Source organism: Vulpes lagopus, chromosome 11, assembly GCF_018345385.1.
Source record: "Vulpes lagopus strain Blue_001 chromosome 11, ASM1834538v1, whole genome shotgun sequence".
Lineage (NCBI taxonomy): Eukaryota > Metazoa > Chordata > Mammalia > Carnivora > Canidae > Vulpes > Vulpes lagopus.
Genome location: NC_054834.1, coordinates 56,126,605 through 56,149,816, shown reverse-complemented (window position 1 = coordinate 56,149,816; position 23,212 = coordinate 56,126,605). Strand labels below are relative to the sequence as shown.

General features: G+C 49.6%; 1 protein-coding gene across 2 annotated transcripts in view; it reads left to right on the top strand.

Moving 5' to 3' along the window:
• The window catches only part of LDLRAD3 (low density lipoprotein receptor class A domain containing 3), a 228,793-nt gene that overhangs the window by 149,353 nt on the left and 56,228 nt on the right, over positions 1-23,212 (top strand). The window lies entirely within an intron of this gene.

Here is a 23,212-nt window from a genome sequence, read left to right as displayed (position 1 = left end):
TCACTATGTTGTGGGAAGACAGGTGCTGAACAGGCCATTTCAAACGGGATAATTCATGTAAGAAAATGTGTACTTCATGGTGAACAGGCTGGACTTCTGAGGAGAGGGCATTAAGCTGAGGCCTCTGAGGGGTGAGTAGGAGTTTGAGAAGAAAGAACTCAGCGAGTTTGAGGGCCTCTGGTGAGGAGAACGTGGCCCACACGTGAAGAGGAAGAGTGTGGAGACACCGTCTTGCAAGGCCAACCAGGGTTGGGTGGGGTTGGGTCTTAGAAAGAGTATTGAGATCCTGACCTTGATCCCCAGAGCAGCGGGGGGCCAGGAGCCGGTGCGAAGGGCAGTTTGGAAGGCACCGGCTGGAGGGCTGCCGCCTTGCCCAGCTGAGGCCAGAATGCCTTGCAGGGCTGTGGCACACGGGCACCAATGTGATCTTCTGGGCCAGGGACACCCTTGAGCCCAGATGGTGATGCCTCCAGGCTTTCCTCTTCGGGTCCCTGTTACCCTGTGTTCTTGAGGTCTCAGCCCTGCTCAGTGAGCACCTGCTTGGTGCCAGCCACTCCACTAGGTTCTTTGCACAGAGTGACCTTCCACGGTGGTGGAAGCCAAGGTGTAGACACTCGCCCAGGTTCACTCTTCTAGAAGGCTCCAGAGCTGAGTCCATGCCCATGCCCTCCTTCCCCTTCGGGGCCTGGCTCTCCCACTGTCGGGGTCCCAGTGGTCCTCACCCTGCCCTGCTGGGGGCCCCTCTCAGGATGCACTCTCCTGCCTCTGGGATCCACATGGGGCCTTGCAGGCCTCCGCTCCTGGATGGCAGAGAGCCAGAGGAGCAGCTCTTCCCGCTCGAGCATGAGGCACTCAGGAGGCTCTTGGAGACACTCCTTCCGGCTGCGCTCCCCCCACCCCGTCACAGTTAATCTGCGTTTCAGTGTGGGTCTCAGGCCTTTTGACATAAGGGAATTGCAAATAATGAGACTGGAAGCAGCAGCAGCTGCATTGGAGAGCTAGCGTGGGGCTCCGAAAACCTTGCTCTGTCGGAGGACAACCTGCATCAGAACCTTCTCAAACGTGGGAAAGTGGGTATTTCCATGAGGGGAGAGTTTCCTAATGTCTTGGAGATGTGAGCTGCCCGGCCCTGTCCTCCGGGGCCGCCGAGCCAGCCGGTTTGTGAAATACCTACTTTTTTAGCTACTTAGAGGCAGGAGGACATTCTATAAAAGCAAGAGAGGGGATCTTGACTGTATTCTGTTTATTTAGTGAATGAAAATGCCGTTCTCTATTATTAAGGATGATTTGCCTTCCCCCCCCCCCCAGTTCTTTTTATTGTGGTGAAGTATGCAGAACATAAAATTTGCTATCTTAACATGTTTAGCTGTGCAGTTCAGTAGTGCTAAATATATTCACGTTGTTGTGAAGATCTGCCTTTGGAAATCCAGAAAAGAAAGCCTGAGTTTATCTTGTGCAGAGAGGTGAAAACAAGCATGTATTCCTTCCTTGACCATCCTCCACTACTACTGACATGTGACTGGTTACCCACCTCTGTCTGGGTCGTGTATTCCAGTTCGCACAGTCTGTCCCACATCGTGCCTCCCTGAACCCATCCAGGGAGTGGGGTGGGACGGGTGAGGAGCCAGGGAGGCCAAGGTGTGGGGCAGCCTTCTTTCCATCATGTTCTAGTGCCACCTAGTGTCTGTGGGGCTCTTGTGCCAGCAGGGCTGAGGCTGTAGGATCTCCCCTCCCTGCTCCTGGTGGTGGTGGCTCTCTACACCCAGATGGCTTTAAAAGAGCACCAAGGAGATGTTTGTCTTTTTAGATCCACCAGTGTTTTTTTTCCAGCTCTGATCTCTTGGAAACTTGCAGCTGAAATCTGTTTCATTAATAGTGAGAACAGTTTGTCCCTTTGAAGCTCAGACAGGGTGAGATTAATATGAACCTGATATTAGGCTATTAAGCATAAATTTCATAAACCTATTTATGAAGGAGAGCTGGAGACAGAGAATAAGGAAGGCTGCTTGAGGGGCCCTTTTGCCAAGTCTACTGGCTCATTAGAAAATGTGACTCAGTCACCAGTTTTTGTGCAAGAGAAGAGAAAAAGTGAGGTATGTGCGTGCGTGTGTGTTGCACATGCATGTGCCTTGATGTGTGGTTATTCTAATAGTAGTCATAAGAGGAAGAATGCAGAGTAGCTACACCTATAGTTCTCTGTGCCCAACGTTCTTCTAAATGCTTTATATTTTAAATTACTTGATCTCCATGACAGCCCCAAAGGGTGTTATTATTTGCCCTTTTTATAGATGAGGAAACTGAGGCACAGAATGGTTAAGCAATTTGGCAGAGGTAACAAAGTCGCAGTAAGTATTGTCATAGAGACATTTCCAAGGGCTTGGAAGCACCTGGGTCATGACATGTTTCCATTGTTGTCCTTTGCTCTTCAGCTAGCTCCTGGCAGTGGCCGTGGTCTCTTCTATCCACACATCCCTTCTGGTCTGGAGCCCCTCAAAGCCCCATAGGCAGGGGGCGCCCAGGCAGCACTTGTTATTGCAAACAAACCCTTTAAGCTTGTTTGGGGTTTGGGGCTTGTTTGAAGGGTTCCTAGGTTTAACCCCATGAGAGGCTGTATGTGGAGGACCGGGCACCAGTTTGGAATCAGCAGATCTGAGTCCTGTCCTCGGCTGTGTCACTTAACCTACCACGTGACTGTAGGCAAATGATTCCCCCTCCCACGCCTCAGTTCCTCCATTTGGGGGCATAATAAAAAAATAAGTTTTATAGTGCATAGTTGTCTTTGTGGGGATACATGACATGATGATTATGACAGCACCTCGTCCAGTCTCTGACACATACGTGCTCATTAAATCTTGCTGTTGTTGACACCAGAAAAATGAAAAATAAAAAAACCCCTCCGATTAAAAAAAACAGGCAGAGGACCTGAATAGAAATGTTTCCAAAGAAGACATACGGATGGCCAACAGATACATGAAAAGATGCTTAAATCACTGGTCACCAGGGAAATGCCAATCAAAACCACAATGAGTTATCACCCCACCCCAAGCAGACTGGCCAGCATCAAAAAAGACAAGAAATAACAAGTTGGCAAGAATGTGGAGAAAGGGGACCCCTCGCACACTGTTGGTAGGACCGTAAACTGGTGCAACCACTGTGGAAAATAGTGTGGGGGCTCCTCAAAAAGTTAAAGATAGAAATACAGTATGATTTAGTAATTCTACTCCTAGAGATTTACCCAAAGAAAATGAAAACATTAATTTGAAAAGACACACGCACCCCTGTGTTTACGGCAGCATTATCTACAACAGCCAAGATACGGAAGCAGCCCAAGCGTCCAACAATAGATGAACAGGTGAAGATCTGGTAGAAACACAATGGAATATTACTTGGCCATAAAAAAGAATAAGAGCTCTTGCTATTTGCAACCACGTGGATCATGTCAGAGAGAGACAGATAGCCTAGGATTCCATTGCTTTGTGGAGCCAAGAAAACAATAAACGAACAAACAAAAAAATAGAAATAGACACACAGAGAGCAAACTGGTAGTTGCCAGAGGGCGGCGGTTGGTGAGGGGGTTTAAGAGGAATGAACGCTGAGTGAACCCTGAGGGACGTCAGGTTGAGAGCTGTTTGGGAGACAAAAAGCCAGAGAGGAAGGAGGTGGGTGGAGGTGGGTGGAGGGTGGGTGAAGTTAACACACGGGAATCGGACGGACGGACTTTCAATTGTAAAATAAAGAAGTCGTGGAGATGACAAGTACAGCGTGGCAAGTACAGTCTGAGATACTGTGACACCAGGTGGTGATGGGTACACATACCTCCCTGAGCACTGAGTGCTACATAGATTGCGGACCCGCTGTCTCGTACACTGCAAACTAAGGTAACGTTGTGTGTCAACTGTGCTTCGCTGATAAAATAAAAAAAAAAATTACTGTTGTTTATTTTGACATGGAAAGTGAAGCATATGTTAGCTCTCCACCCGTGTACTTCTGGTCGGGTCTCCTGCCGGGACATCCATGTCCCCCGTCCCTTGCGAGGGCTGAGTCCGTTTCTACGTTAGAGGACAGAATGGGCCTGCTCTGGGTGGACATGGTTTTTTTTTTTTTTTTTTTTTAAGATTTTATTTATTTGTTCATGAGAGACACATAGAGAGAGGTAGAGGGAGAAGCAGGCTCCATGCAGGGAACCCAATGTGGGACTCGATCCCGGGTCTCCAGGATCACGCCCTGGGCCCAAGGCAGATGTCTGCTCTACCACTGACCCCCCCGGGGGCCCCAAGGTGGATGAGATCTGTAATGTCTGCTCTAGCTGGGAACTGAAAGTGGAGAAAGTTGGCTTCATCACCTCTTCCCTTTCCGATTTCCATATACATGTTCGCACACGTACATATGTGTGTGTACACGCGCGTGCACGCATATCAACCTGGAGACTGTGGATGAGGGATCACAAGAATGGCAGTAAAACCAGCGGACGTCAGACATTTGGGTGGATGACCAGACCCCGGGGAACAGATAATAAATCGGAACGCGTTATACAGCTCTCATTACTGCAGTTAAGTCTGCGTGGGGTGGCGTTGCGAGCCTCCTTAATATGCAGCATGTGTTGCAGGTAAACTAACAAAATTAATAAGCACGTTCTCAGGTTCCTGTAAAAATCGGGTTCTGCTGATCCCATTTTCCCGACAGGTGTAAGGCTGCCCCGTCCCACACCCGCACCGTGGGGCCTGTGGCATTGGCACGTCTGAAGGAGGGGATTTCTTAATCCGGAGGTATGGAGGTGTGAGAGGGAGTTGCACGTAGTAATGGCAGCGTGGGCAGTGAGATCTCTTTGTTCTGAGAGCCCGGGTGGGTGGGCCCCCTCTCGGATCTGGGAGGAGGCCGGGGTGCAGATGTTCACGCACAAGCCCGCCTCTCAGTTGAATGGTAGGAATTGCAGGGTGGGAGGGGGCAACACGGGGCATAGGCTACTGCCCCCTGTGGAGACATGGGATTGCCCATGCCTTCCCTGGGAGGCTCGTTCCGTGGAACCTTCCATCTGCCTGGAAAACCTGCCATGAGGTCCTAGCAGGAGGAGAGCTCTGAGTGGCCACATTGGGGGTGGGGACCTCGGGTGTCCATCCTGAGAGGGCAGCTGCTGCCTACACTGAAGAATGTTAAGTAGGGAGGGGCACTGATTACTCTGGTTCCCTCCCCTCCCCACCCCTCCGGGTCCCTCTCTTCCTCCCTGTTGTGGATTCAGCAGAGGAAGAGGATTGCCTGGTAGACAGTTGCCTGAGGCTTCCCACCTTCTTTTGACCCCGCCCCGAGGAGCAGCATGTCCACCCGTCTGTAGAAATCATGGAAACACAAGGCTTAGCTGTGGCTCGTCCAAAGCCAGGAGTCCAGGGAAGCGTCTGGGGCACGATGTACCCTGCCTTCGCCTTCTGTGCCCTCTGACTCACGGGAGACAGGTTGCCAGCGTTTGTCCTTTCTCGGGGGGAGTCTGGGACCATCGGGACCTCCCAGTCCTCTTTTCCTGTCCTGTTCCTCTTTAAAGAGTCTTTTAGTTAACCTGAGTGTCTAACATGATGACTTTTATGCCCTCTCCCACCCCCCACCCCAGAAAAGTTCTATGATTTAAGAAGTATGGTTAAAAACAAAAACAAATCATCGTCTCTGTTCTGGGACTGTTTGGAGCTTTGAATGCACTTGAGTGCATTAGGAATCCCTAAGAGGGGTGGGGTATGGGGGAGTAGAGTCTGGCATTTCCCAGAAGTACTTGATCACAGAATTCCTTCTTTTTGCCACATCTCGTGGATGGATGCTCCCAAAAGCCCAACTCCCAAAGACTTTCTAGCATCGTCCCTTTAGGAGTAGATCCTCCTTCCCTGTAATCCAGCTCATCACCTGCCTGCGCTTGTGGCCGTTTGCCTGCGTGGGTGTGAGCTGCAGCAAGCGAGCTGACCGCTTTCAGGATCAAACTTGAGGCACGACACTCCTGAGGGTGCACACTGCCCCGGGTCATCCGCTTGCACTCTTACGTAGGTTTCACAGCATCCCAGCCACACAGATGAGCCTCATCATCCCCTGTTTCATAGGTGCCCCCACTGGCAGACAGAGGGGAAAGCTAAGTTACCCCAAGCCCTACAGCTGGTACGCGGCAGAGCCAACCTTCAGCATAAACATTAGGAAGAGTCCGTGGAGCATAAGTAAGCCGTATTGAGCCTCGGTTGTCACTGGTGTGTGACCAGGGAGCAGAGCTCTGTGATAGGGCCATGCTCGGGCTGTTTGTGCATCTGAATGGAGACATCCTCCTGCTGCCATGGCCGGGCACTTACATCCTTTGGCTACCTGGACACCTTTTAAAATACAGGGCTCAGTTCCCCATACCTACGTTCAATATTTATTCACCCAACGCCGAGTAACATAACCGTGGGAGTTCATTTTACCCACAATTTCTCTCGCTGGCATTAGCAGATCCTCTACAATTTGGGGGCAAAGATTCTGCAGGCCAGGCACCCGCTTCTAGCAGCCCCCGTGGAAAACTAGTCACGGCAGGCTCGTCATCTGCAGTCAGCCCGGATCACTTAAATTGGTTTCCGAGAGGGCTTAAGGTTTATGAGAACAGTTCGGCAGAGCTAAGCTGGTATTAATAAGCACCTTGTGCCCACAGACAACACTGTAGATCAATACAATATATGCTTCAAATTCACATGATAAATGAGTACCATTATGACCTAATTAGCAAGACTCCTATTTTGAATGGATAAATAATAATTCCACCACATAATCCTAGACCACTTCTTGAAAAATGCTGTTAATGCTCAGCTCTTCCCTGCTGCACAGATGAAGGCAAGAGGAGCAGAATAACCATTTACATATTTATTTGCTCCAGTGATGAGTAAACTGTTTTGTCTATATTCACAGACTTCTCCGGCTCAGCTGCGCTCATTATTTTTTAAGGTTAAATAACATTCAGTGTTCATCTTAATGAAACAGAAAAGCCAGACTGGGCATAAGTAACTTGGGCCGGGGTGGGGGGCTGCCCCCCGCACCCTTTGGATTGTTGTGTTGGAGCAGCATCAGCCTGAGTACTTGACTGGAGATGATGGCATGGGCGGCTCCAAGGCTGGCAGTGATCCCCGCTGGCTGCCCATGGTGACAGGACCATCACCTTGGGGGACAAGAGACCCCCAGAGACCTGGGTTCAAATCCTGGCTGTTACCTTTCTTAATCTTTCTGAAAAGCAAGTGAATGAGGATGATAATAGTGCCTACTTCTCTGGGAGCCTGGAAGGATGGGTGAGATGGTGAGTCACGTGCCCAGCACCATGCCAGCACGTAATACAGGACTAGATTGACGTTAGTTTTTTTTTTTTTCCCGACGTTAGTTTTCATCAATAGTTTTCCTTGACCTCAGATTCATCTTCTCTCCAGTGACGTGATCAGACCATATCATGGATTCCCAAAATGGGTCCCTCAGATTCCCAGGATTCCATAAACGTATCAGTGGGGATAGTCCACATGGCATCTGTAGTCTGAATGAGAAATGCATGATTTTTTCTTCCCTTTTTTTTTTCTTTCTTCTTGGTTGGACTCGGGTCAGCCTCATAGCAACACCTGTCGTCTCATGCTGATCAGAGGCTTGGATTGGCAGTTATATTTGCTCATGGTTAACAAAAAATAGCAATCAGATGAATTAGCACTTAATAGTTTCACCATGGTGATAGATGTTAGCCTGACTACCCCCTTGAAAAGTGCCTGTGGCTCAGTAGATGGCAGCTGTCAGGACATGTGGTCCTTGGGGGCGGGGTGGGGGCTGGGCAGTAAAGACAGTTCATGTTGGTGGAAGGTTTGGAACCCTCTGTCCGGGTGGTGGTTTCCGCTGAGCCTTCTCTGACTCGGGGAACCCAGCCTGTCTGGAGAGCACAGCCTTGTGAGGCAGTGGGAGTCCAGACAGCTGCCCTCTGACCTCAGATCATTACTTTTACTAGAAATCATGACCATTTTTACCTTCTGCAAACCCTGCCTGCCCCCTCCTCTCTCATCTATTATCTCCCAGCTTGTGGCCCTGGCTTGAGCCAGATTAATGTCCTTATAACCTCAGGAGAATGCTACCCTCACCTTCTCCCTGCCCTAGAAGAACCTAACACGGGGTTCTTCACCCTCTGGACCACTGACTCTTGGGTGGCTAATTCTTCATAGTGGACAACTGTCCTGTCCACTGTGAGATGTCTAGCAGCATCCTCGACCTCCACTACTAGACACCAGCACCACCCCATCCTCAAGTTGTAACAGCCAAAAATGTCTCAAAGACATTCCCAAGTGTCCCCGGGCCGCCAGACCCAGCTCAGCATTTTACCCTCTCCGTGAAGACTTTATTTCCAGCCCGCAGCATTCACCACTGAACTCTAGATGATCCCACCTTTAGTCTGTATGTGTCTTCCTTTTGCTCCCCACCCAGGAGCTGGTCCACATCTTAGCATCTCCATGTCTCCACAGAGCCGCTCCTTGTGGGATACACTGATATTTCTTACAAGGGCCTCATGGCTTAGCCATTGGTTTCCATTGATTACCGTCCATTGGTTACCACGAATGGCGTGCCTGATATTTTCCAATCGTTCTTGTGTATTTTCTCCTAATTCTTAACAACAACCAACATTTTTACTGGGAAGGGGTCTGAGGCTCAGAGACAGTCGGTAATGTACCCAGTAACCGTGCAGCTGATGAATGGAAGCCTGTGCCCTTTCCACTAACCTACGACCTCACTGGTTTAGGGAGGGCAGCAGGAAGGGCGGGGGGTAGGAGGTTGTCTGTGGCCAGAGTTTTAATTGTCTTTAGAGTGAAGGGAGGCTAGGAGTGAATGGATGTGGGAAGAACTAGTGCAGAAAGAACAGGTGACAAGCTCTATCCTTCTCTCCTTCCCCAAAGCAGGAAGCCAGCTAGAGTGACAGCAGGCTCTCTAATTGTACAGTTGGGCACTGGCTGGTTATTGGTGCTGCAGCCCTGAAGGCTGTGTCAAGAGTGGGGTCAGCCTGATGTCCTTGGAAATGCCCTGAGAAGTGACACATCTCTCATTGGGCTAAGTGCCAGGCCAGGAAAAAGTAAATATTCCCTCTGGCAGCCGTGAAAAGAAGAGTCAGTAATCATGAGCAGGAGAAGAGTGATTTGTTTTGGGAACACTGTGTCTGTTACCCCCCAAATATGGCTTGCTTGTTCTTAACAAATGCAGTTCACAAAAGAGGAAATTCGAGGAACCATAAGCCTCGGAGAAGATGCTCCCGCATTTCAGTAGACAGGGATCCAAACAGCCAGAGGCCCCTTGTTACACTGGAGCACATCTTGCCGTGTGCCTGAAAGGACGTGATTAAGGATTCTCCTGTCATCGTTGTTTCTCATGATGAAAAGCTTCCAAACAATCTAAATGTCCATCAGTGGAGGATTAGAGAAACCCTGTGGTGGGATACCATGCAGCTCTTAAGGTTTAAGAAAGAGCGAGATGTTGATCGATTATGTGGTGATCATGCAATCGTGTGCACTTTAAAAAACATACGCAAACCAGTGCTGTGTATTATTGATGAGAGGCATAAATGTATATGTGAAAGCATTTAAAAATGGACTTTAAAGTTGCAAAACAAGACTCAAGAAATGGAAGACAGAGTCAGCGGGGTGGAGGATGGGCAGACAGTGCCGTTGAGAGTGGCTGGATAAGAATATTTTTTTAATGACTAGAAAGTGACGATTGCTAGCTAGTTTTTTTTTAATACTGGCACTGTTGAATATAAATACGCACACACACGTTTTTATTTTTAAATTTTTCTTCTGTATACTTTTTTCTTTTTTAAAATAATTTTTTTATTTAAATAAGGAGAATTCTTTCATATGGAAAGAGCTAGTATATTCCCATATTTGAAAGGCGAAACAATAGGTCCTGATTGGAGGGAAAGGCAAAGGGTGAGTGTGCCGCCATGGCCTGCAGAACCCATGATTGCATTTCCCATCCAAGGCAAAAGCTTCCCCCCAAGATATATAAATAAGCTGCATATTCCACCTTTAGCCTTCATCCGCCCTTTCAAATACCTGGTCTACATGAAAAGACAAAAAGAGGAAAGGCAAAATAAAAACAAAAGGAAACGAAACCAAAACTTAACCCTCAAGAACAGCAAAAAAAAAAACCCCAAACCCTTTGTATGTTTTTTGTCAATCGCCTCCCTCCCACCCCCCCCCCCCCCCCCCACCCCCGCCCCCAACAAAGGGAGAGATACATGTACCCGCCCTGCCTCTCCAGCTGGGCTGTCCTCAGGATCTGATGGTGTTAATAGAGGTGAAATGCTCTATGGAGCAGGATGCAAGGCGAAGGGAGGGTAGTGTTTATTTAATAAGAATAATCACCCTTTGGGCTTTTCTTTGGTCCTTGGCTAAGTGGCATTTGTAGCCTTTGGAGGCCTGGGAGGATTGGCAGTGATTTACACTCTCCATACCTTGAAGTTCATGTTCGTTTGTTTTGTGAAAACTCCCCAGAGCACACAGCAAAGATAAAAGTAAAGAGAGAGCGGAGGATTGGATTTTTACATGCGTCTTGGAAGGCTTAGGGAGGCCGTGGGAGGGCAGATGCTTCGCTCCAGGAAGCCGGGACAGCTGTCCTGAGGTCCAGGGGCTCGCATGCTCTGAGCAGATCTGGGCTGCGGTGTAGGCCGTGCCCAGAGTTCAAGGGGAAGGGGGGGTTTGGGGGTGGGGTGGGGGTAAGGTGTTGGTCAACAAAGGGAGCAGGTTGGTGGAGGAAGGGATGTGGGCTACCCAGTACAGAGAGAGGAAGGGCAGGGTGTTCAGATAGTCGTTTCTATGGCAACGCGTGGCCAAGCCCAGTCCCCCCAGCCAGAGGAGCCGGGCTTGGTCTGCACCGAGCTCCTCCCTTACCTGAAAAGGACCCAGCTGGAGCCCTGGGAAGTCCGCAGACCCAGGCGGAGGGCAGGCTGAGACTCCAAGCATAGCCTCATTTGCATTTCTGAAGGCAATAAATTCTCATTTAAGCTGCAGTATTGATTTGCTCTGTGAAATTGCAGCATCAGTGATTTTTTTTTTTTTCCAAGCCATACGATTGGGACCTTTCCTCGAATCTCAGATAGGAGGTGCAGGAGCTAATTTGTTCCATTTTTCTGAGAAAAAATAAATCTCTGTTGCTTGCTCGCAGGCCTCCTCCTTCCTTGACTCTGTGGGGAGGCCTCCCCCGGGTGCTGGACAGGGTGGGGGCTCTGGGAAGCACCCCTGGCTGCCTGTCAGCCGCTCTGAGCTCAGGAACACCCCCAGCCTCTCTTTGCTATTTGTCCTCAATGAAAGGGCGGACGACAGTCTAGACCTCACTCAGACAGCCCTGCCGGATTTGTTAAGTGAGCTACAAAAAGGGCTTAGATGCAAGAATATCCATCTGTCTGTCTGCGCGGCTCTGTAATTCTGCTGTCTGTAATTGTGATCATGTTCAGTTTAATAGCTACTGCTGACGTCTTGAGGCGGAAATCTTAATAGTACAACTTGTTCACCTGCCTCCTTTAAATGGGGCTCATCATTAACTCCGAACATCGGCTACACCACCTTTCAGCAAAGCGGATGAGGATTCGTTGCCTTGATGGCGGTGCACGCGGCCCCCGCTGCCTGGTTCCTGCCCCCTTCTCGCTGCCCCTGGAGTCATACGGGCACATTTACCTTGAGTCAGGTGCACGGAGGCCGAGCAGGTGGGCAGTGGTGTGGCCGGCGGGGGGGACCCATGCACGTGGGAGAGCAGGCCGCACCTCACCGCCGGCGCACGCTACCGTGGAGGGGGTGCTCTGTGGATTGCTGCATCTTCCCGTTTATCAAAAGGCCTCAGAGGTTGAAATTTGTGTGTGAAGGTTGTTGATCTTTAAAGGCCAAGAATGGAAATTCAGATGCACGGTGTAGTCACGCAAAAACCCGGCCTTGGGTCTCCTGTCATCGCAGAGGGGAAAGGCCAGGTTACCCAGTGGGCTCCGAATACCATTGAAAAAGGAGCCAAATCCGTGCAGCCTTTCCACTAATACGCATAAAAAGTAGCACCGCCTGTGTGGTGGGCACTGTGCTGAGTGCTTGACATTACAGACCCATACCCAGCAGGGAGGTGGATAGGATTACAGATGGGGAAACTGAGTCTCAATTTGGGGAAGCGGTTTGCTTGAAAGCACTGGAGTGATTGAAACCAGTGTCCAAACCCTGTTCTCTTCCAGAGCCTATCACACCCGCCTCTTGCAGCCTTGCTTCCCCTGTCTAAAAGTCGCAAAGCATCCCCTGGCCTGAAAGAGAAATCGCAGAGATTTTTTAATTTTCGTTTTTGGTTTTTTGGTTTTTGTTTGTTTGGTTGGTTGTTTGGTTGTTTGGTTTTAATTTGGTTTGGTTTGGTTTTTTTAAGTAGACCCTATGCCCAGTGTGGGGCTTGAACTCAGGACTCTGAGATGTTCAAGAGTCGCATGCTCTACCAACCGAGCCAGCCAGGAGCCTCCCACCCTTTACGCCTAAAAGAAAACCAAACCCCACCCTGCGCCATCGCCATCGGTGGCCTGTGGCTCTACATGAGAAAACACCGGAGGCTGGAAAGTCTAGCAGGTGTGGCTTTGACCACTTCACCTTCCCACTGGGCTTGGCGGACCTTCTGCAGAAGATGGATTTTCCAGAAGCCTTGGCTGTTACTGTTGGCCTGGAAATAACCTCACGGGGTAGAAGAATCCTGTAGCTGGGAATTATGCATTTTGCTGCTTTCTGTTTGAGTCCCAAGAGGATGCCACTGGAAAAGGAGAAACGGGCAAAAAGACCTGTGTTGCAGCCTCCGTAAGAGCCGTGGTTAGCTTGGGCTGCCATAACACAGGACCCCAGGTGGCAAGGCTTAGCAACAGAAATTATATTTTCATAATGCTGGAGACTAGACATCCAGGATCACAGTCAGGCTTCTTCTGAGGCCTCTCTCCCTGGCTTACAGACGGCTGCCTTCTCTCTGTTTCCTTGCGTGGCCTTCCCTCTGTACGTGTGTGCATCTGCTGTGTTTCTTTTCCTGTGTTCCCCAATTTCCTCTTTTTATAAGGACCCCAGTCAGCATAGACACAAGTAGGGCCCAGCTAAAAACATAATTTAATCCCTTCTTAAAGGCCTTCATCCCCAACCACACCTACATCCTGAGGTGCTGGGGGTTAGGACTTCAACATGTGGATTTGAGGGTGGTGGGGACGACACAATTCAGTCCACAGCAGCTAAGTGAGATGGCCACATGGACGGGAGCTGGTGAGATGCACCGAGAGACCCAAATTTGTGTGCAGACTCAGCCACCAGCTCGATTTCTTGATCCCCCTCCAGCTGCTCATTAGTATAACGTCTGTCCCCAGTGCTCTCACCTCCCCAGATTATTTTGGAGATCAAACGTCTAGTGAGTAAGAACCCTAACCCGGGTAGCAGGGTTTTGCTGTTTGCAAATCTTCGGTGCTAAAATGGCAGATGGCTCGTGCATTTTTTAATGACGTTTTCTCTCTCAGTATAAGTAGTAAGACGCGCCTGCCGCCCAGTTCTTCTACGTCACTGAAACCATCCTGTGAACAGTTCTGGGAGCCGCTTCTGCTTGTCCTAGTGGGTTGGTTTCCCAGGGCGGCCATACGTGACCACAAAGGACCCCTCGCTCATCTCAGTAGCTTAAGATAACAGGAATGTATTCTTCTCACAGTCCTGGAGGCCAGAGGCCCAAAGTCAGAGCGTCACCAGGATGGGTTCCTTCCAGAGGCCGTGAAGGAGAATTTGATCCAAGCCTGTCTCCTAGCTTCTGGTGGCTTCCGGCAATCCTTGGCATTGCTTAGCCTGTAGACCTTAGATCGCTCTTGGCTTCTATCTTTATCTAACCTCCTTCCATACATGTGTCTCTGTGCCTCACATCTTCCTGTCCTTACTTCTACAGGGACTCTGGTCATGGCACTGAGGGCCCACCCTAAATCCAGAATGATCTCATCTCTCAGCCCTTCACCCAGTTACATGTGCATAGACCCTATTTCCAAATAAGGTCACATTCGCAGTTACACAGGCGAAGACTTGGACATACCTTTGTGGGGGACACAATCCAACCCATTACACACAGCATCCTGTGCATTTTTCAAGTCGCCAGAGATTCCTAACATCGTACGTGTGTTCCAAATATCCCAGCCGATGGCTGTGGTCTCACTGATGGAACGCTGCCAATGACTTCACGCCCAGGTCCTGTGACTCTGACCTCTCCCAGCCCTGCCAAGCGGTACCCAGCTTCCTGTGTGCCCTGTAGCGGCACGAGGGTGAGCCGTCAGCTCGGGTCCATAGTGCCTGCCTGTTCTTTTATTCCTTTCCCTCCCCGCGTCCATTAATATTTTTTTTCTTTTTCTTCTACTGTAAGTGGTACAGTCTGGTATGGGGATTCTAGAAAACACAGAAGAGCAAAAAGAAAACTATAAATTGGGGAACAGTGATGCCGTGCATGCTCGTAGTCTTCCACCCCTGTGTCATTTGGGTTTGAACTCCTCCCCCATTGTTTCAGGGGTTTAACAAGGAGGGGAGTGTGTTTGGAGGCTTAGCCTCCCTCGTCCTCATGCACTCGGCCTCTATTTCCTCTCTGCGTTTTAGTGCTGACTCAAGGGGCGTCTCCATTCCTTCACTGGCAGATCCAGCTTTTCCGTTCCTTAGCTGTGACATCAAGGACCTGTATTATTTTTCTCTCACTGCCTGCTTTGGGGAAATCCTTCTGATGATTATGTTTACTGGTGGGGCCCAAGGGAAGGCGTGAGTCTGAGGTAGTTGTGATGAGAGGTGTGTGGAACCAAAGGGGTTGGAGGTCTGAGAGATGGCCAAGAAGAGGAAGGTGACAGGGCCATCGTAGGGTCTTCCAATCTCTTGGATGCTGGGTCCTGGTGACCCCTGGGCACATGCAGCGGCAGAGGATGCTGCACTGGGATGACTCCACCCCAGGAAGGCTCCCGAACCTTATCTCCTAGGTTCTGAAGGACATGGAGAATTCAGTTGTCTTCTGCCTGCACATCACTGGCCCTGTGAAGTATGGGTACCCCTGGCTGAGGTCAGCAGACAGCGTTGGTAATGAATTGAAATAACATTTTAGCTCGAAGCTTTTGTGATAGATTGTGGTGGCAGGTGCTCTGGAAGGGGCAACTGAAGTCAGCGAAATGGACCCTCATTTATCCCTCTGCTGAGCCATCCATTCAGCCAGCGTCATTGGCACCTCCTGTGCACCGTTCCCCATGATGTGCCCTGGGATTGTAAAGAGAAATAAGATGTGGGCCCTCAAGAATCTCAGAGCCTAAAAAGAGGAATAGACCAAGGCCAGCTGGGGAGTTGTGTTGAGAACCAACGTGGCAGATGAAGGGAGTATCTAACCTCGTTTGGGGGGCCTGGAAAGGTGGGCTTTCTGTGGGCTCCTTGGCAGTGAGCCGGCATTCAGGACGGGGTGGGGAAGAGACACAGTGTCCAGGGACTCTGTACAGAAATGAGGAGACAAAATCTCAAATCAAATCTGTAAGAGAGTGGAAAAGAGCCTGGAGAAGCAAATTTTGTCCTGGACAAAATTAAGTTGGCAGGAAGCAAGAGGAAAACCAAAGAGGAAAGTGTCAGCATGTGGTAAATAGCAAAGGCCAAAATAACACAAATTGGAAGGCCCTAGAAAGACAGGTGAGTCAAGAGACAGCATCTTGTGCCGACCTTGCATGGCAGTACCCGCAGGCTGGTGAGAGAGGAGCCCAAGGGAGAGAGTTTGAGTCTGACCCCTGCTCCTGTTTACTTCTCGTTAAAAATGAGCCGCGTGTCTGCTTCTGTGCAGGTGCTCGGGTCCACGCCCTGCAGCCCTCCACAGCCCTGCCTCGCTCATCGCAGACAATAATTGGGAAGAAAGCCATCGCCCGGGACTCAGCCACTGGGTGGGAAGGGCGTGTGCACAGCCAGAGCTGCCTTAGGGCCGGCAGTGTCAAGGCAGGTGCCGTCCTCGCTGAGAGCAGGGGATCCTGTGGGGGGCCTGCACCTGTCTCCCCACAGCCCCCCGCCTAAAGCCCTGCTTCGTCTTTACAGTGAAGCTTTTCTGTACATCAGGCCTGGGGCGGGGGTGTGTGATGGAGCTGGGGAGTGCAGTAGAGGAGGGGAAAGAGCGGAAGATCCTTTTCCATTCCCAGAAATAGCTTTCTTGAAATTAGCACTGTGGCTGCAGGTAGGTGTCATTTACCTGCAAATTCTGGAGCATCACATCCGCTGGGGAGGAGCTGTACCACCTCCTAGTGGCCATGCCTGCCCGGACACCACCCATCCCAGGACTGAGAACATTATTTGCTGAATGAATGAGGCCTGAATTGATGATCCTTTTAGAACCCCCCTATGGGAGCTGAATTGCCTGTGTGTCCTGCCTCCACCGTAGCTTCCTACTGGGGCTCCCTGCCCTCTGCTCCCCACCTCCAGTCCCCTTCACTCATGCCCAGTCTAATCTTTGCTTTCTGTGCCCACTGCATAAAGCTGAGCTTTTTTTTTTTTTTTAAGATTTTATTTATTTATTCATGAGAGACACAAAGAGAGAGAGGCAGAGATGTAGGCAGAGGGAGAAGCAGGCTCCCTGCAGGGAACCTGATGTGGACTCGATCCCAGGACCTAGGGATCATGCCCTGGGCTGAACAAAGGCAGATGCTCAACCGCTGGGCCACCTGGGCATCCCTAAAGCCAAGCTTCTTGCTCAATAGTGAAGATTACCCAGATCTGTACTCTTCACTGTTGCCTGTAGGTGCTCCTTGGCTTTCCACCTTTGGCTCATGCCTTTCCCTCTTCCTGGAATGTGCTTCCAGATGCAGCCAGGCAAAAGATCTCCAGCTTTCAAACTTGAATTCGTAGTCTCCTTTTGGTGAACCATGATCACATCTGGGAGTGACTTCAGAATTCCATCACGGCTCAAATGAGAACTCTCCTGGGGTACAGACTCACGCAGTAGCACAGCAACAGTAGTGCAAGAGCACCACCATTGGCGAAGCATACGTGACACGTACATGGCCAGGGCTGCCACCGTGCATGCCTTTGGGGGCCTCCATTGGTGTCAAATGCAGGACAGAGGCACTGCTGCTCATGCCGCCACACCCTTACGTAGATAATCTCAGCCCTGGGAGGTGGATGCTGTCCTCCATTTTACAGATGAGAAAACTGAGACTACACAGGTTAAATTTCTTGCCCAAAGCTACATAGTCGCTAAGTGATGGGGCTGGGCAGTAATGAACTCAGGTCTGTTTCCAAAGCCCGTGTTCTTTCCGTGACATTCGATTGCCTTTCTAATAGATGCTAAACCTTATGGGATCAGGGTCCCACGTCTGATTCCTTTGTAATCTCCCCTCTCTTCCTTTGAGCTTAATAAATGCTCATTGGCCAAAACCATTCATCCTGTCGAGTACCACTTATGCAGTTGTAGAGGCTCTGGCATTATTAGCGTGGGTTCAAATGAATAGGTGAGGCTTTAAAATCAATAAGAGCTGAAAGAAGCAAAATATACAATTCCTCTCCTGTAAAGCCTGGGACACTTAAGTCTGTTATCTCTTGGTAGCATCACAAGGAGAGTCTGGATCATAAACTAGGGGACTGGGGGTGCTGAAAGTTTCTTAGACTTGACCCTAACCCCTGCAGCTGGGTGACTCTGAGGGGTTGACCCCAGAGTGACTGATGTCTCCAGTGTCATCTCTTCCCAGGCCAGCCCATCAGATTCCCCATTGCTAAGCACACTACCAAGGGGCAGAGTCCAGGAATACTGACTTTCTAGACGCCTCCTGAGGGAACTAACACCACCCCAGAGGCTCCCTGGGCCTCATGTGTTTGCACAGACAGCATGGTTTATCCTGGAGAGCCTGGAACTGTGTGGTATGGGCTTGGCAGAGGGTGCTTACGTGACCAGCCCCCATGAAAACCCTGGGTAGCGGGCCTCCAATGAGCTTCCCCAATGCAGAGTATTTCTCCTGTGTTGTCACACCTCATTGCTAGAGGAATTAAGTATATCCTGGGTGCCTCCACTGGGAAGGCTCTTGAAGGGCACCTGGATGGGTCAGCCAGTTAAGCATCTGCCTTTAGTTCAGGTCATGATTCTGGGGTCCTGGGGATTGAGCCCCAGGTTGGGCTCCCTGCTCAGGGGAGAGCCTACTTCTTCCTCTCCCTCTGCCCTTCCTGCCCCATTCATGTTCTCTCTCTCTCTCTCTCTTAAATAAATAAAATCTTTTTTAAAAGAATGAGAGAGCGAGGAGTCTTGGAAGCTTGCATCTGGTTTCCCCCAGATTTTGCCCCACAGACCTTTTCCCTTTGCTCATTTTGCTTTCTATCCTGTAATAAACTATAACCGTGAGTACAACTAACTGCTGAATCCCACAAGTCCTCCTAGTGAACTGTCACACCTGGGGGTGGTCTTGGGGGATCTCTAACCCAGGAAGAAATGAGTTCAGGTCCAGGGCACAATCAGTCTTTTCTTCTCCTAAGAGAGGCATGAATGATTAGGGCTTGTGAATGAAGACTTTGGAGTCCTGCTTATGTGGCTCCAGTCCTGACTCTGTCATTTACTCTGTGTTCGGGGTAAGTTATGTCCCTGCTCGGCGCCTCCAGGTCCCCAACAAAGTGGGTATTAATACTTGAGGACTCAGTGAGATGCCAGGCCTAGAGGAGATGATTGACCAGCGCGAGCTTTGAGTGCAGGAGCTCTGTGTTGTCAACACTTCTGAGAACAGGGCCTCCCAGGAAGTAGACGACCCACAGTAAACATGTGTGGAATGTATGCCCCCAAGAGTAAATACATGCTACCTTGCGTTGCTGTGGGAAGCACCTGGAGCCAGGTGGGGCCAGGTGGGGCCGGGGGAGTTAGGGGTATCATCAAGTGTGGTGTGTAAATTCCATGTGAGTTCCTGCATGTGCCCACTGACTGACCTCGGGTTGTTGTGGAAGAGAACCTTCAATTGAAAGCTTGGGGGTTATCTCCACTTTACCCAGACCTCCTTTCCTGTCTGCTGGCTTATCTACCCAGACCTACCAGTGAGCCTCCTTCTCTCCCCAGGGGCACTGAGGCTTCCTTCTGGATTACCTTGGTTTGTCTGTTTTTGGGTTAGTCTGTGAAGTTGTTAAAAATGTAGAACCAGGGCAGCCCAGGTGGCTCAGTGGTTTAGCGCTGCCTTCAGCCCAGGGCATGATCCTGGGGTCCCGGGATCGAGTCCCACGTTGGGCTCCCTGCGTGGAGCCTGCTTCTCTCTCTGCTTGTGTCTCTGCCTCTCTGTTTCTCTCTGTATCTCTCATGAATGAATAAATAAAGTCTTAAAAAAAAAAAGTAGACCCAGTTTCCAAGTACATGATCTAATTAGCCAGTCTCTCGTTTTGAATGGGTAAGTGGAGCATCTCCTCACAATCCCAATGACCCATTTCCCAAAAGCTCCCTTTATGCTGTGTTTTTGCTCCTCTGCCTCTTGAACAAAGGAGAAGGGAGGGCAACACCATTTGCATATTTGTCTGCTCCAGTGGTGGGCAGCCATTTACCCTCCCAGCCTTGGGGAGTTTCTCTGGCTTGCTTTCTTGTTAATGTTTCTTTTACAGGATAAATAATGTGGAAGTGTCATTGGAGACCAACAGGAGGCTGGGCAGCCACGGGAAGGTGGGATTTACTGCCTCTCCTGCAGTGCAAGGACACAGATCCTCTTAAATTTTTAAACATTGGTTGGAGTTGCACCTTCAGTAGTAAATGACCAGGAAGGAGGATCAGCCAGTGCAGGGGGAGGAGCTCAGGCTGAGGGTCAGAACCCTGATTCTAGTTTCATCTCCACCACTCAGTTGTCCCTGAGACTCTGCTGTTCCTCATTTCTGGCATTTGTTCAGTGTCAGTCATCAGACGGAGGCCCAGTTTTGGTCTCTGAGAATATCACACCCGCTGGAAGTCACACTTTAAATGCCCGGTGAAATGAAACGTGGAGAAAATAGTCATCCTGCTACCACCACCCAGGTCCCCCAGCTGCAGGTGAGGCTGAGTGGATAAATGACGACTCTCCCCTTTAGTGTGCAGGAGAGGACAAGACCCCCCCACCATGGCACAGCTCAGGGGCCCTCAGGCCTCGCCAGTTCCTTCGGTGTCCTAGTAGCTTTCCTAAGGCCCTGTCTTTGTAGCCCCGCATCTACAGCGCTCCACCCATCGTCACCTAAACTTGGGAGATACTGTCCTGCTCCTAGAGATCACACAAGAGCCTCAGAGAAACCCTGCTGAAAAGAAATCTGTTGAACGTTGTCTAACCAGCGTGTCCTGAACTGAACTGACCAAAGAACGCACCCCTACCCTCCTGTGCAAACCCTTTCCAGGATCCGTAGCCGGGGTCAAGCTGGTAACCTCACCAGGAGTCTGCTGCATGTCTCACCCTCCATCCTGGTCATCTGCCAACCTGTGTCAGAGCATTAAAGACAGATGTTTGAGGGGCTGGCTGGGTTGGAAGAGCAAGGCTCTTGATCTCCGGGGCATGAGTTTGAGCCCCACATTGGGTGTGGAGAGTACTAAAATAAACTTTAATAAGACGAAGTGTTCGCATTTCCTCCCCCCACCCCCAAATTCGTATGTTGAAACCATAATCTCAGTGCGATTATATGAGGAGGTGGGGCCTTTAGGACATGATTGGGTCATGAGGGTGGAGCCCTCATGAGTGGGATTAGTGCCCTTGTAAGAACAGGCCAGAGAGCTAGCTTTTTGTCTTTTTTCTCTGTGGGGCTAGGTGAAAATTCAGCAGTGTGCAGCCCAGAAGGGGGTTCTCACCAGGACCCAGACATGCCAGCACCGGATCTGGGACTTCCAGGCTCCCCAGCCAATTTAGAAACACATTTCTGCTGTTCATAAGCCACCTGGTCTATGGTACTTTATTAAGCGGCCGAGTGATTAGGGCACAGGACGACTGTGTCCATCCAATGGCAGCCTCGTCTGAGACAGAGTTTTCCGTGATGAATGGACAGATCACCAGCTGGCCCCAGGCAGCTGCCCCGCGGCCTCCTACCACAAGTGCCTCTCCTCAGTGCCCGTCCTGTCTTCAGACTCAGGCAGTCTGTCTGTCTTTGTGCTTCTTTCTCTCCCTTCTTTCCTCCTCCTCGGTCCTATACGTCGTCCTCATTCCCTGCTCCCCGCTACCCGCTTAGTCTGGACTCTGCTAGGAAATGGGTGGCCTTTGACCTCAGACCCACAACTCTTCCACATCCGAACTGGTCTATTTGCCATCCTTTGGTTTCTCATTGATCAGGAATTAGCTGGTGGCTGACAGGCTCCTCACAGTAGATCGTGGCTGTCTAGGAAATCTGCTGATCTAGAAAGATTTTCAGATGTTGTTAACAACCCACAGAGCGTGCTGTCAAATATTTGCTTTTTTCAGTCTGCTCTTGGCACTGCCTGCATGTGATTCAGCCTCTCTGCTCTGTGTCCTTTCGGTGACATTCATTATTTATTCAGGGTGTTTGAAGCTATGCCTCAAAATGTCATTAAGAATTCTAAATTATTTGAGTTTCTTCCTCTCTTGTTTAAAGAATTGTAACTAAAACCTCTGTTTTGAGACAACCCCGTTAAAGTAGGAGCTGTGTTGACTTATGCCTCTGCTCCTGAGTTCATTTCTGTGGCCCTTTTCTCCGCAGTCTGGCTCTGAGGTTCGGAACACGTCAGACCGGTGTCATTCCTCACTTCGTGACCCTGGACGGCTGCTTAACATTTCTGAGCCCAGGTTTCTTCCCCTGCAAAATGGGCACCATGATAACTATCTCGTAGGTTGGTGGTAAGGATTCAGTGAGAGAAGCAGAGAATGCAGAGTACTTAGGACTGTCCAAGAGTGTAAGGGAAAAAAAAACTGTACCGTCTTAGGTGATTCACGGAGGCCTGCAAATTAAATAGACACAGGACAGGTTAGCAGGAGAAAAATGTTATTAATATTAATATTTTATATTTAATTTAATGTGCGTGAGGACTTCATGCAAAAGAAAAATCCAAAGCATTTTTTTTTAGGTTTTGTTTTCTTTGTTGTTTGTATTTATTTGTTTTTTATTTGAGGTACGTTTCGTATCTTCATCACAGGAAGGCTGACAATATAAAATCCTTAGATATGAAAACTCAAAAATAACCCAAACTAAGTGATGAGTGAAATAATTAATTGCTCTGAGAGGAAAAAGAACAATCCAAATTTTCTTCTTGGATTTTCTTAAATCAAAAAAAAAAAAAAAAACCACATGTTTAATGTACTTAAATGGCCATTTTCTGTTTTTAATTTTGTTAGCACATATTTCATTGCATTTGGGAATAGGAATAGTGTATATACATAGAGCCAGCACTTGGGGGTGGCTGCTGGCTTTCTGAGGTGCTTTGCAAATGGTGAGCAAGTTCTCTTATTACATAGCTTGTTCAAAAATATGGGAAACTAATGATAGATAAGGGTTATTTAGTAAAGGGTGTTTATATAGACTCATCTCAGTGCCTTCTCTGTCTCTGGTGGTTAGAAATTGTTCTCCGCTTGCTGTAAGAGTGGAGGACACTTCACAGGGGAGATGATGTCACCTTTCCAGAAGGGAATCTATGCCCTGCTTTTAGGCAGATAGGGGCAGGCACAGAGCTCTTCCCATGTCTGCCTTTCCTTAGTTGCCTTCTGCTCAAAATAATCCTCACTCCAAAGTGGCGTATGTTGGGGTGGCTTATTCTCATCCTTTTCATATCCATGCCTTGAGGAGAAGGAAGGGGCCTCTCGTTCTCCCCTGTGTGGTCAGGGGTATCTGGGCTTGCAGTAGACGGTCAGGAATATTTTTACAGTGGAAAATAGAGGAGTGGGACGTGCCGACTGTAAAAATCTGCTGTGGGAGTCTAGCCGAGGCCCTTGAAAGTCCCCAGCCTGTCTTCCTCCCAGCCTCGAGGCGCTGCACGGGTGGCCAGGAGGCCACCTGCAGGGCTCTACGAGAAAGAACCGGGAGGTGAGCAGACTGCGTTCCCGGACAAGTCACGCCTGGCCCTCTGCCTCTTCAGCCATTCTCAGTGCTGGATGCACATTAGGATCGCCCAGGGAACTAGCTGTTCCTTAAAACGCAGATGCCAGGGCCCCCCCCAGGTGTGGACTGCCGGTCTGGGATGGGGCCTCGCAATTCCAGTGTACAGCCCAGGTCAAAAAGCCCTGGCTTTTTATTTATTTATTTAATTTATACATTTCTTTAAAAGATTTTTATTTATTCCTGAGAGA